Raw genomic sequence first — 13234 nt, 5'->3', positions numbered from 1 at the left:
CATCGGAGTACCAGATATAAAACTACATGTGACCTTCTATCGAGGCTCTTCATCATCCTTTCACAGACGCGACGGTCCGAGACGGGAGCCTCGGCGCTGATCTCTGTAATTATTCCTCTGCCTTAATTTAGATTAAAGGAGCTGAAAGTTAGAAACTGTTTGAGAGTCGTTCCTTTAAGAGTCAGTGTTAGATAGTGTGATTGCTTCTGGGGACCAAGTACTGGAGAAACTCCAAGAGGTCTGACCGCCAACAGGGTACGGTAGCTCGGACAAACCTCTCCTCTGCTCCAGTCAGTTATCTTTCAAAACCAATCACATATACAGGTCCTTCTCAAAAAATTAGCATATTGTGATAAAGTTCATTATTTTCCATAATGTCACGATGAAAATTTAACATTCATATATTTTAGATTCATTGCACACTAACTGAAATATTTCAGGTGTTTTATTGTCTTAATACGGATGATTTTGGCATACAGCTCATGAAAACCCAAAATTCCTATCTCACAAAATTAGCATATCATTAAAAGGGTCTCTAAACGAGCTATGAACCTAATCATCTGAATCAACGAGTTAACTCTAAACACCTGCAAAAGATTCCTGAGGCCTTTAAAACTCCCAGCCTGGTTCATCACTCAAAACCCCAATCATGGGTAAGACTGCCGACCTGACTGCTGTCCAGAAGGCCACTATTGACACCCTCAAGCAAGAGGGTAAGACACAGAAAGAAATTTCTGAACGAATAGGCTGTTCCCAGAGTGCTGTATCAAGGCACCTCAGTGGGAAGTCTGTGGGAAGGAAAAAGTGTGGCAGAAAACGCTGCACAACAAGAAGAGGTGACCGGACCCTGAGGAAGATTGTGGAGAAGGGCCGATTCCAGACCTTGGGGGACCTGCAGAAGCAGTGGACTGAGTCGGGAGTAGAAACATCCAGAGCCACCGTGCACAGGCGTGTGCAGGAAATGGGCTACAGGTGCCGCATTCCCCAGACCTGGGCTACAGAGAAGCAGCACTGGACTGTTGCTCAGTGGTCCAAAGTACTTTTTTCGGATGAAAGCAAATTCTGCATGTCATTCGGAAATCAAGGTGCCAGAGTCTGGAGGAAGACTGGGGAGAAGGAAATGCCAAAATGCCAGAAGTCCAGTGTCAAGTACCCACAGTCAGTGATGGTCTGGGGTGCCGTGTCAGCTGCTGGTGTTGGTCCACTGTGTTTTATCAAGGGCAGGGTCAATGCAGCTAGCTATCAGGAGATTTTGGAGCACTTCATGCTTCCATCTGCTGAAAAGCTTTATGGAGATGAAGATTTCATTTTTCAGCACGACCTGGCACCTGCTCACAGTGCCAAAACCACTGGTAAATGGTTTACTGACCATGGTATCACTGTGCTCAATTGGCCTGCCAACTCTCCTGACCTGAACCCCATAGAGAATCTGTGGGATATTGTGAAGAGAACGTTGAGAGACTCAAGACCCAACACTCTGGATGAGCTAAAGGCCGCTATCGAAGCATCCTGGGCCTCCATAAGACCTCAGCAGTGCCACAGGCTGATTGCCTCCATGCCACGCCGCATTGAAGCAGTCATTTCTGCAAAAGGATTCCTTCTCAAAATATTAGCATATTGTGATAAAGTTCATTATTTTCCATAATGTCATGATGAAAATTTAACATTCATATATTTTAGATTCATTGCACACTAACTGAAATATTTCAGGTCTTTTATTGTCTTAATACGGATGATTTTGGCATACAGCTCATGAAAACCCAAAATTCCTATCTCACAAAATTAGCATATTTCATCCAACCAATAAAAAAAAAGTGTTTTTAATACAAAAAACGTCAACCTTCAAATAATCATGTACAGTTATGCACTCAATACTTGGTCAGGAATCCTTTTGCAGAAATGACTGCTTCAATGCGGCGTGGCATGGAGGCAATCAGCCTGTGGCACTGCTGAGGTCTTATGGAGGCCCAGGATGCTTCGATAGCGGCCTTTAGCTCATCCAGAGTGTTGGGTCTTGAGTCTCTCAACGTTCTCTTCACAATATCCCACAGATTCTCTATGGGGTTCAGGTCAGGAGAGTTGGCAGGCCAATTGAGCACAGTGATACCATGGTCAGTAAGCCATTTACCAGTGGTTTTGGCACTGTGAGCAGGTGCCAGGTCGTGCTGAAAAATGAAATCTTCATCTCCATAAAGCTTTTCAGCAGATGGAAGCATGAAGTGCTCCAACATCTCCTGATAGCTAGCTGCATTGACCCTGCCCTTGATAAAACACAGTGGACCAACACCAGCAGCTGACACGGCACCCCAGACCATCACTGAGTGTGGGTACTTGACACTGGACTTCTGGCATTTTGGCATTTCCTTCTCCCCAGTCTTCCTCCAGACTCTGGCACCTTGATTTCCGAATGACATGCAGAATTTGCTTTCATCCGAAAAAAGTACTTTGGACCACTGAGCAACAGTCCAGTGCTGCTTCTCTATAGCCCAGGTCAGGCGCTTCTGCCGCTGTTTCTGGTTCAAAAGTGGCTTGACCTGGGGAATGCGTCACCTGTAGCTCATTTCCTGCACACGCCTGTGCACGGTGGCTCTGGATGTTTCTACTCCAGACTCAGTCCACTGCTTCCGCAGGTCCCCCAAGGTCTGGAATCGGCCCTTCTCCACAATCTTCCTCAGGGTCCGGTCACCTCTTCTCGTTGTGCAGCGTTTTCTGCCACACTTTTTCCTTCCCACAGACTTCCCACTGAGGTGCCTTCATACAGCACTCTGGGAACAGCCTATTCGTTCAGAAATTTCTTTCTGTGTCTTACCCTCTTGCTTGAGGGTGTCAATAGTGGCCTTCTGGACAGCAGTCAGGTCGGCAGTCTTACCCATGATTGGGGTTTTGAGTGATGAACCAGGCTGGGAGTTTTAAAGGCCTCAGGAATCTTTTGCAGGTGTTTAGAGTTAACTCGTTGATTCAGATGATTAGGTTCATAGCTCGTTTAGAGACCCTTTTAATGATATGCTAATTTTGTGAGATAGGAATTTTGGGTTTTCATGAGCTGTATGCCAAAATCATCCGTATTAAGACAATAAAAGACCTGAAATATTTCAGTTAGTGTGCAATGAATCTAAAATATATGAATGTTAAATTTTCATCATGACATTATGGAAAATAATGAACTTTATCACAATATGCTAATATTTTGAGAAGGACCTGTATATTGATTTATAATTTAAATTTTTTGTTCTTCAGGCTCTTCACCAATGCATTGATGGCCAAATTTGAATATGAAGAGGAAAGAAGGCAAGAGATCTTTGGAGAAGTTTTAATGAGCAATAAAAGGTAAGCAGTGTGATCAGATGTGTTGTTAAAGCAAATGAAGAGTTTTCACATAGTAGACATTGTATTGAGAAAAGTGTGAAAATGATTGGCAAAAACTAAAATTCAAAGCCAACAGTCATCTTAACATTTGCAGGGATGGTTCTGTAATAATCCAGTTTTGCTATTGGAGGCCACAGCAACATATTTTTGTGCATTTTCCAGATTGCTTCTGAAATATGCACCCCAAAGAGGTGGAGGACACAAAGCCATCACTCAGGACTGATGAGGGCTGTGTAATTTGATATATTTTTGGTATATATTTTTTGTTTTACCACCAGTGTTGAAAAGCTACCTGTTCAGCTGTAAAAAACAAAGTTGAAAAGGCATGTTCATTTTTTTGTATATTTGATGTGAGGTATAGACTCAAGGTGTGTGATTTATTTTGTATATATTTTTGTTTTGTTGCCAGTGTTAAGCTACTGTTATACCAATAACAAACATTAAGAGAAAAAAAGTGGGGATTTATTTGTAAAACTTTTAAGTCCATGTGTTTCTAGAGGGTGGATGACAATTTTTCACAATGACCAAATGGGTACTATTTTTCTTTGTATGGCTCAGCAGCAGGTTTGAACTGGAAACACATTACACCTTTAGTAGTAATTACCTGGAACCCTATGCACCTTCTGAAATGGGATTGCAGTTATGCACAACATAGAAACCGCATCGCACTGCCTAAAATCAGGTAAACGTAGCTAATGTAGAAAAACGTCTACATCGACCACATTTGCACTATACTTGCACTACAATTAGCAATCCTGCGGACGTCAAAACTAGACGTTTGGTAGACGTCGGAAAAAAGATGGCGTCACAGTCTGCACCTTTGGGGGAACAAAATAAGACAAAATGACTTGGAAAGGACGTTGTTTCAATGTCTCTTGGCGCAGTGGGTAGTAAAGTAGTTATTTGTTCTGACTCAATGTCTTGTCTAACCAGCATCAAAGCAAGAAATTAGCTAGTCCCAAAGACCTTTTGAGATTAAGTTAATTACCTAATAGAAAGTATAACTTAGATATTCAATTTACATGAGTTCCAGCACATAAAGGGGTCGAGAGTAATCTAAAGGTGGATAGATTAAGTAAAACAGTGGTTAATGTAATTGTTAAAGAAAATAAATGTAGGGAATATGATTATTGATTAATTAATATTCATCAAGAATCATCATTTAAAATAATAATTTGAAAAATATTTATTTCTTAACCAAAAATGATCACTTACGAATAGAAATCAGAGATATCCTCTGTCTGTCAGTCAGTCAGTCAGTCATTTTCTACCGCTTATTCCATAGTGGGTCGCGGGGGAGCTGGTGCCTATCTCCAGCAGTCTATGGGCGAGAGGCAGGGTACGCCCTGGACAAGTCGCCAGTCCATCGCAGGGCAAGATATCCTCTGGTGTTGTGATTATGGGTTCAAAGCTCATTAATAATTACAAATTATTAACCAAAACAACTGTCACTGTTTATTCAACTGCTTCACCGAAGGTGGGGGAACTTCGACCTTGTTTTGACAGATAAATCACTCTTGCACGAAATAAACACAAACGGTTCTCTTAATTATATATATGAAGATTTATTGAAGCCAAATAATCCTGATATACCATTATTCTGGTCCAAAAACCTTCACCTAACTAACAAGCACTATTCTACACAAAGGGAATAACAATGACTACCTAACAATAATAATAAAAGAAAAATATATAGGCATTTAGTGTCTATGAAGATCAAACCAGCAGTTTATGGACAAAATGTGTAATTTGGGTTAAATGGGAAGAAATCCTCCTGTCGTGTTGATGTCTCGATCGCAGCAATCAGCTGATGAAACGGTGGGGCCACACCCCTTTAGCCACTATCAGCTGAACGCCCCAAAGGGTCATAAACTCTTGAGGCGGGAACCCAGTGGAAAATTTCCAGCAATAAAACTGGAAAAAAAAAAGAGTGGTCGGTGAGGCCCAGACCGCACAGTTGCCTTGAATGAAAACTTTTAAAAGTCCAACTTCTAACTCCTGGCTGATTTGGGATCAGCTGGACAAACATGAACCATGCAGCAGCAAATCAAAACACCGCTCAGCAAAACATAATTCAATCAGTATAGCAACAAGTTTATACCTTAGATTAACTACTGGTGATCCTACATCACCTTAACTGCCTCATTCTGACCAGACGAATTAAAGAAAAACGGTAACTTCTCATCCGTCCAGGAGGGGAAAAGACGAAGAACCTTTAGTCGACTGCATACACAAGGAGGAAACTCATCTCCTTGGACACAGAACCTCTGTAGGTTTTTTTTAACCTGCGCCGGTTGTGGCACGGTCTTCAATCGGCAAATAAATCCTCTGATCTTCTCGTATCAGACAGATTTCCAGCTTTCAAGCTCTTCCAGGAATGGCCTTGTGGAGCAAAAGTTCGCCTGCGAGCTCTTGTCTCTCCAGAAATGCGCCTCCTATTCGCTGTCCTGCGACAGGCGGAAATGGCCCCGAAACTCTGCATCTCAGCCGGTTTATACTTCCAGTGACGTCAGAGCTGCGACGTCTGTTGAGCTGTGCGTCAAAATGTGCGACCAAATGGATGGCCCCAACACAATAAAATATGGCAGGAAAGATGCAATACAGAGGAGACAGTAGGACATCTATATAAACTAAAAAGGAGGTAGCTGCAAGAAGAGGCGGGGTGTTGAAGAGGAGAGAGGAGGTATGAGTAACATAATTGAGGATTGGGCACACAAGTCTAAATAGTGGGTTAAAAATGATAGGGAAACATGTATCAGGTGCCTGCACTTATAGTGGAGAAATAGAAAGTGTTGAGCATGTTTTGGTAGAATGTAGAAAATACACAAGAGAAAGGGAGGAAATGAGCAATAACTATGATCAATGTATTAAGCAAGCTTGAGTCACATCCTATAGTTAAAGCACTAGTATTTCCAAGGACACACGATTTTCTGAAAGAATATATTTAGTAAGTTAGAAAGAAGAATTAATAGTTAGTGGATTATACCTCAATCTGGCAGATGGTGGTAATACACTGAGATTGTACACTGCCAAAAATATCTACAGAAGAAGAATTTTCTGCTTCTATATTCAGACAAGACAGAAGTTGTCGTCTTAGGACCAGAGTCTTTGAGAAAGCAACTGATTAGTCAATCAATTAATGTGGACAGCATTAAACTGACCTCTGGTAATAAAGTAAAAAAACATGGTGTTAATTTTGACCAGGACATGTCATTTAAACCCCATAATAAACAGGTTTATAGTTAGTTTATCGGTCTTACCTTTTCTGAATTGTTAAACTGTGGAAAAGACTAAAATTAAAGAACACGCTGCGGGTCTGGGCTTTACTAAGGAAAAGACTGGGCGGAACGTTGCCCATTGCTGCTAATGTAGACTTTTGGCCATCTGTGTGGGACAGTGGATTCAAAAGATGGATGAAAATTGGTTTGTGTTCGATTAACCAGCTCTTTGAGGGGTGTAATCTAAAATCTTTCTCTCAGCTACAAAATCTGTTTTCATTGCCTCAAAATACTTTTTTTCTGTACTTGCAAATAATACACCATCTACACAGTAATACTGATTGGGGCAAACTTAAAGCAGAACCTACGGGAATTGAGCAATATTTTAGAACAGTAATGGAAAACCACCTCCCGACCAAGAACCATATTTCTATTATATATAAGATGTTGGGAGATCTAGGAGAAAATACATGTGACGTTATAGAAAAAAGGGAACTTGAGCTAAATGTAATTATTAAAGATGAGATATAGAAGGATATATGGGCATCGTGCCATAAAGGTATTAACATTAATCAATGGAAGAAATTTGATTGGAAGACAAAATTAAAATATTTTATGACCCCTTTGGTAGTCTCTATATCATCACTATGCTGGAGAAATTATGGTATGAGAGCAGACCACTCACATATTTTTTGGGACTGCCCTTTTCTGCAGAAATACTGGGAAGACATGAAAACTGAGTCAGAAAAAATGTTGTGCGTTGACATCCCAATGGACCCTGTAGTATTTGTTCTAGGAACACCTCCTGAAAGTATAACTTACACAGACCAGAAGTATATATTTCAAATTCATTTGTTAATTGCAGGGAAAACTATAACTGTGAACTGAAAGAAACCCTCACCCCAACTCCAATGGTTACACAGACTGAAACAAGTTTATACAATGGAACAGCAATGAAACGACATGTTTCCACCAGTTTTGGGAACCAAGTATTAATCAACAACAGTGGGCGTTACACAATGCAAGAGGGAAAGCTTGGTAGTGAGACAGCAGAGCTTGTAATGCAAAAGAGAGCATCCATAAAGTAGTTAATACAGAAAAGGAGACTGTGCAAGAACAGTGGTATGTACAATATTTTCATTTGTATATGTTCAGCATCTGTGTTCTTCGTCTTCCCAATCGTACTTGTTGCTTCTGTTGTCTGCAGCTTCAACCAGCCCACGTGTGATTTTGCAGTTCGTGTAGAAAAATCAGGTATTCTGTGGTGCCCAAGTTGAACCAGAGTTCGTGCCCTGGAAACTCTGTTCGTTGATGGATACATGCGTTACCGGTTCAAAATCATTTTCAGGAACCAGAACAGGCTTCAAACTGCCTTCGTGGGAGGAAGTAACAAAGAAAAAATTACAAAACAGCTTCCCAGCTAACGACAGCACCTCTGTGTGGAGGAGTTTGCAGACTATTACTAACTATGGGAGTCGTACCCCCATGCTGTAATGACACCCCACCTGGCAGAGGATCTGAACCATGTCTTTTGTAGGTTTGATTATCAGCCTTTCATACCTCACCTTCACACAAAGGGTCGACCAGCATTTCCCACTAATCAGAATGAGAATCAGCTTTATTGCCAAGTTCGTACATACAAACGAGGAATTTGACTCCGGTACATTTTGCTCTTTGGTTTTGTTTTTGTATAACAGAATATACATATTTACAATGTACAATATACACATATATAATAAAAAGGTGCATTTGCAACATCTGTATGCTGTCGTTTTGTACTCTATTGAATGTTCAGCAGGGCTGCATGGTGGCGCAGTTGGTAGCACTGTTGCCTTGCAGCAAGAAGGTCCTGGGTTCGATTCCCGGCCGGGGGTCTTTCTGCATGGAGTTTGCATGTTCTCCCTGTGTATGCGTGGGTTCTCACCGGGTACTCTGGCTTCCTCCCATAGTCCAAAGACATGCCTGTTAGGTTAATTGGTCTCTCTAAATTACCCTTAGGTGTATGAATGAGTGTGTGCTTGATTGTTTGTGTGTTGTCCTGCGATGGACTGGCGACTTGTCCAGGGTGTACCAGTTCCCCCGCGACCCACTATGGAATAAGCGGTAGAAAATGACTGACTGAATGTACAGCAGAGAAACAGCCTGGGGGAAGAAACTGTCTCTGTGGCGGCTGGTTTTAGTGAACAGTGCTCTGTAGCGGCAGCCTGAAGGTAAAACTCTAAACAGTTTATGTGCAGGGTGTGTGGGGTCTGCAGACCCTAGACCTGTATAAGTCCTGGATGGAGGGAAGGTCAGCCCTGATGATTCTCTCTGCAGTCCTGATTATTCGTTGCAGTCTGGACCTGTCCTGTTTGGTGGATGAACCAAACCACACTGAGATGGATGAAGACAGGACAGATTGAATGATGGCAGTGTAGAAGATGACCAACAGCTCCTGTGGAAGGTTGAACTTCTTGAGTTGCCTCAGGAAGTACAGTCTCTGCTGGGCCTTCTTCCGAACAGTGTCTATGTGTGAAGACCATCTCAGGTCCTCAGAGATGGTGGTTCCTAAAAACCTGAAGTGGTCCACGGCCAATACAGTGTTGTTGAGGGGGGTGTATGGGGGTGGTGTTCTCCGAAATCCACCACCATTTCCACGGTCTTGAGTGGTTTGAGTTCAAGGTAGTTCTGACCACACCAGTGTACCAGCCGATCCACCTGCGGTCTGTATGCAGACTCATCACTGTCCTGGATCAGTCCAATCACAGTGGTGTCATCTGCAAACTTCAGGAGTTTCACGGACGAGTCCGATGAGGTGCAGTCATTTGTGTACAGAGAGAAGAGGAGTGGGGATAGAACACAACCCTGGGGGGCACCAGTACTTATTGATCTGGATCGGGAGAAGATGCTCCCCAGTCTCACCTGCTGCTGTCGGTCCATCAGGAAGCTGTTGATCCACTGACAGGTGGAGGCTGGGACGTTGAGCTGGGTGAGCTTCTGGTGGAGGATGTCTGGTATGATGGTGTTGAAGGCTGAGCTGAAGTCTACAAACAAGATCCTGGCGTACGTCCCTGGGTGGTCGAGGTGTTGCAGGATGAAGTGTAGACCTAAGTTGACAGCATCATCTGCCGACCTGTTTGCTCGGTGAGCAAACTGCAGGGGGTCCATCAGGGGCCTGTGATGTCTTTCAGGTGCTTCAACACCAGCCGCTCAAAAGATTTCATGATCACAGACGTCAGGGCTACAGGCCTGTAGTCATTTAATCCTAGGATGGTGGGTTTCTTGGGAACCGGGATGATGGTGGATTGTTTGAGGCAGGAGGGGACCTCACACTTTTCCAGTGATTTGTTGAAGATCTGGGTGAAGATCGGAGCGAGTTGATTAGCACAGGCTTTCAGGCATGATGGGGAGACGTTATCAGGTCCTCCAGCTTTCTTTGTTTTCATGCACTGAAAGAGCCTGTTTACATCTTCCTCAGAGATCTTTAGTGCAGGCAGAGGATCTGAAGGCAGGGGGTTGGTTGCTTTCTGGGAAGAATTTGTTCCTGAATGGGATGTAGAGGGGATGATTTGAGGTGTGAATGGCTTCTTGTCATGTCTGCAGTAGAAGCCATTCAGACGGTTGGCCAGGAGACGACTCTGTTCAGGATGGGTGGAGGGGCTCCTATAGGCAGTCAGGTTTCTCAGACCGGTCCATACAGCTGAAGTATCACCAGTAGAAAGGCTGTTCTTCAGCTTCTCATTGTAGCTTCTCTTAGATGCTTTGATCTCCTTTGTTAGTTTGTTCCTGGCCTGCCTGTACCGCACCCAATCTCCACTGCTGTGAACTTCTTCCTTATCTCTTCGCAGAGTCCTGAGATGTGGAGTAAACCATGGCTTGTTGTTCCCAAAGGTGCAGAAGGTCTTGGTCTGCACACATGTCCTCACAGAAACTGATGTATGATGTCACCACATCAGTTAGTTGGTTTAGGTCAGTGGCTGAAGTTTCAAAAACAGTCCAGTCTGTGTATTCAAAGCAGGCCTGTAGCATCTGCTTTGATTCCTCAGTCCACTTCTTAACAGTGTGAACCTTGGGTTTGGAAGCTCTTAGTCTCTGTCTGTAGGTTGGGATGAGGTGGATTAGATAATGATCCGAAAAACCCAGAGCAGCCCTGGTAACAGCATGATATGAGTCCTTTAAAGCTGTGTAACAGTGACTCTAGAGTCTAATGACTCTATAACGCCCTCCTCTCACACCCTGCCTGACAGTGTCTGAGTAGGAAGAACGCTCCGGGTCCTGATAGTGTCGTCCTCTCTACCTGAAAATCTGCACTGACCAACTAACCCCCATCTTTACTCATATCTTTACCAAGTGTCTGGAGCTGTGTGGTTTCCTCCTGCTTTAAACGCTCCCCCATCATCCTGGTCCCTAAGAAACACACCATCACAAGTTTAAATGACTACAGGGCTGTTGCTCTGATGTCTATGGTCATGAAAGCTGTTTTAATTATTATTATGAATATATTATTTAATATTTTAATAAATAATAATTCGGTTTGTTAAGTGTTGTCTGGTGAATAACAGCCTAATAAGGCGGTGATATTAGGACAATGGTGAAAGGGGTGAGCCAAACTCTGACATTACTGAACAGCAAAACTCTGAACACACACAAAGGACAAATAAAATACAAGAATTTATTAACAAAAATAAGTCAACTCAAAGTCAAACATATTTCATTCAACAAACTCTTTACTATACTAGAACAACCCATATAAACTACCAAGCAAAACGGAAGAATAAAGAAGACCAACAATGTACAATATGAACAAGTGAATCAAAGATGGTTAAAACCATGACCAAGTGATGCAACATTACCATTTAATGTTATTTAAGTTTGAGAACCAAGGATTATTTTGAAGAATCTGTAAATGAAGTTAGTCTTGGAATCAACTTAGAGAATAATTGGTATCTTTGAACAACCATTCACAATGCAAGAGTCCTCATTTCAACCATCTGACCCTTTACATGAAAGAGAACACCAGCGCAACCGACTACGTAGAGGCGAGATTAAAAAAAGCATCAAACCTGTGGCTTAAAATGTTTTAAGACTAAAATACAAAAATTAACCACTAGGAAAATACTGAAACAGAGTAAAGAATGTTGCCAAATGTAGATGTCCAGTTTGAGTAAGTATGTATAGCTTAGCAGTTTTTCCTTCATTGTGGATTCTCATGTATCTGTTTAAATGTTCTTTTTGGCTAAATCTTTGTCCACATTGATCACAACAGAAACGTTTCTCTCCAGTGTGGATTCTTGTGTGTGTTTAAATTAGATTTTCCTGTAAATCTTTTTCCACACAGATCACAACAGGAAGGTTTTTGTCCAGCGTGGATTCTCATGTGTCTGTTTAAAGTTGATTCTTCTGTAAATCTTTGTTCACACAGACCACAACAGAAAGGTTTCTCTCCAGTGTGGATTGTCATGTGTGTGTTTAAATTTCCTTTTTGGTTAAATCTTTGTCCACACAGATCACAACAGAAAGGTTTCTGTCCAGTGTGGATATTCCTGTGTCTGTTTAAAGTTGATTCTTCTGTAAATCTTTGTTCACACAGACCACAACAGAAAGGTTTCTCTCCAGTGTGGATTGTCATGTGTGTGTTTAAATTTCCTTTTTGGTTAAATCTTTGTCCACACACATCACAACAGAAACGTTTCTCTCCAGTGTGGATTCTTGTGTGTGTTTAAATTAGATTTTCCTGTAAATCTTTGTCCACATTGATCACAACAGAAAGGCTTCTGTCCAGAGTGGATTTTTATGTTTGTTTAAAAAAACATTTTATGTATATCTTCATCCACACAGATCACAACAGAAAGGTTTCTGTCCAGTGTGGATATTCCTGTGTCTGTTTAAAGTTGATTTTTCTGTAAATCTCTGTCCACATAGATCACAACAGAAAGGTTTCTCTCCAGTGTGGATTCTCATGTGTGTGTTTAAAGGTGCTTTTGGCTAAATCTCTGTCTACATAGATCACAACTGAAAGGTTTCTGCCCAGTGTGGATTCTTTTATGCATGTTTAAAGTGTGTTTCCTAATAAGTGTTTTACCACAGTCTTCACAGCTAAACTTTACTCCTGTCTGGACTTTCCTTGGTGGTTCCACATTTTTCTGCTTTACATCATTGTCCTGTACAACCTTCTCAGTCTGTAAGGAAATGGAACCATCTCCATGATCTTGTATCCTTATGGATTTGTCTTCACCATTGATCTCTACTGGAAGCTCACTGCCTTTAATCTGGTCTTGATAAAGCTGTGAGAGCAGAGGGGATTGTTTATTATCCACACTCTTTATGGGACTAACAGTGACCGCAAACCTGGGGGCATTAATCCCCTCCTTTTCCCATTGAACCGCTCTCCTCCCAGACTGATGCAGACTCCCTTCTGTTCCTCCTTTATGTGGTGGGGCTTTGGGTCATGTAGGTCAGCACAAGGTCTGTGGTTTACAGGAGCTTCTTCTTTAACCATCTGCTTAACATCTGCAGGAAACATTGAAGCACATCATGTATATTAGAAAGTATTTTGACTTCAGCCTTGGCTGAGTCACTTCTTAATAAAGATGTATGTAGATGCTTTGGTTACATTAAATTATTTGTTTTAATTATTTTTTCTTATCCTTTTATTTTGCATTGCTGTTTTT

At 42.0% G+C, this 13234-nt stretch overlaps 1 long non-coding RNA gene across 3 annotated transcripts in view; it reads left to right on the top strand.

Moving 5' to 3' along the window:
• LOC124874998 overlaps window positions 1-13234 on the top strand; it is a 33569-nt gene that overhangs the window by 5273 nt on the left and 15062 nt on the right. For 2 of the 3 annotated variants that reach the window (XR_007039933.1, XR_007039934.1), the window contains exon 2: window positions 3238-3327. This is a non-coding gene — a long non-coding RNA (uncharacterized LOC124874998). Of the gene's footprint in view, window positions 1-3237; window positions 3328-7791; window positions 8226-13234 lie in introns of those variants that run through there. The other variant, XR_007039935.1, reaches the window with a different exon arrangement.

Source organism: Girardinichthys multiradiatus, chromosome 10, assembly GCF_021462225.1.
Source record: "Girardinichthys multiradiatus isolate DD_20200921_A chromosome 10, DD_fGirMul_XY1, whole genome shotgun sequence".
Lineage (NCBI taxonomy): Eukaryota > Metazoa > Chordata > Actinopteri > Cyprinodontiformes > Goodeidae > Girardinichthys > Girardinichthys multiradiatus.
Note: the sequence above shows the minus strand (reverse complement) of the source record. Positions and strands in the feature narration are given on the sequence as shown.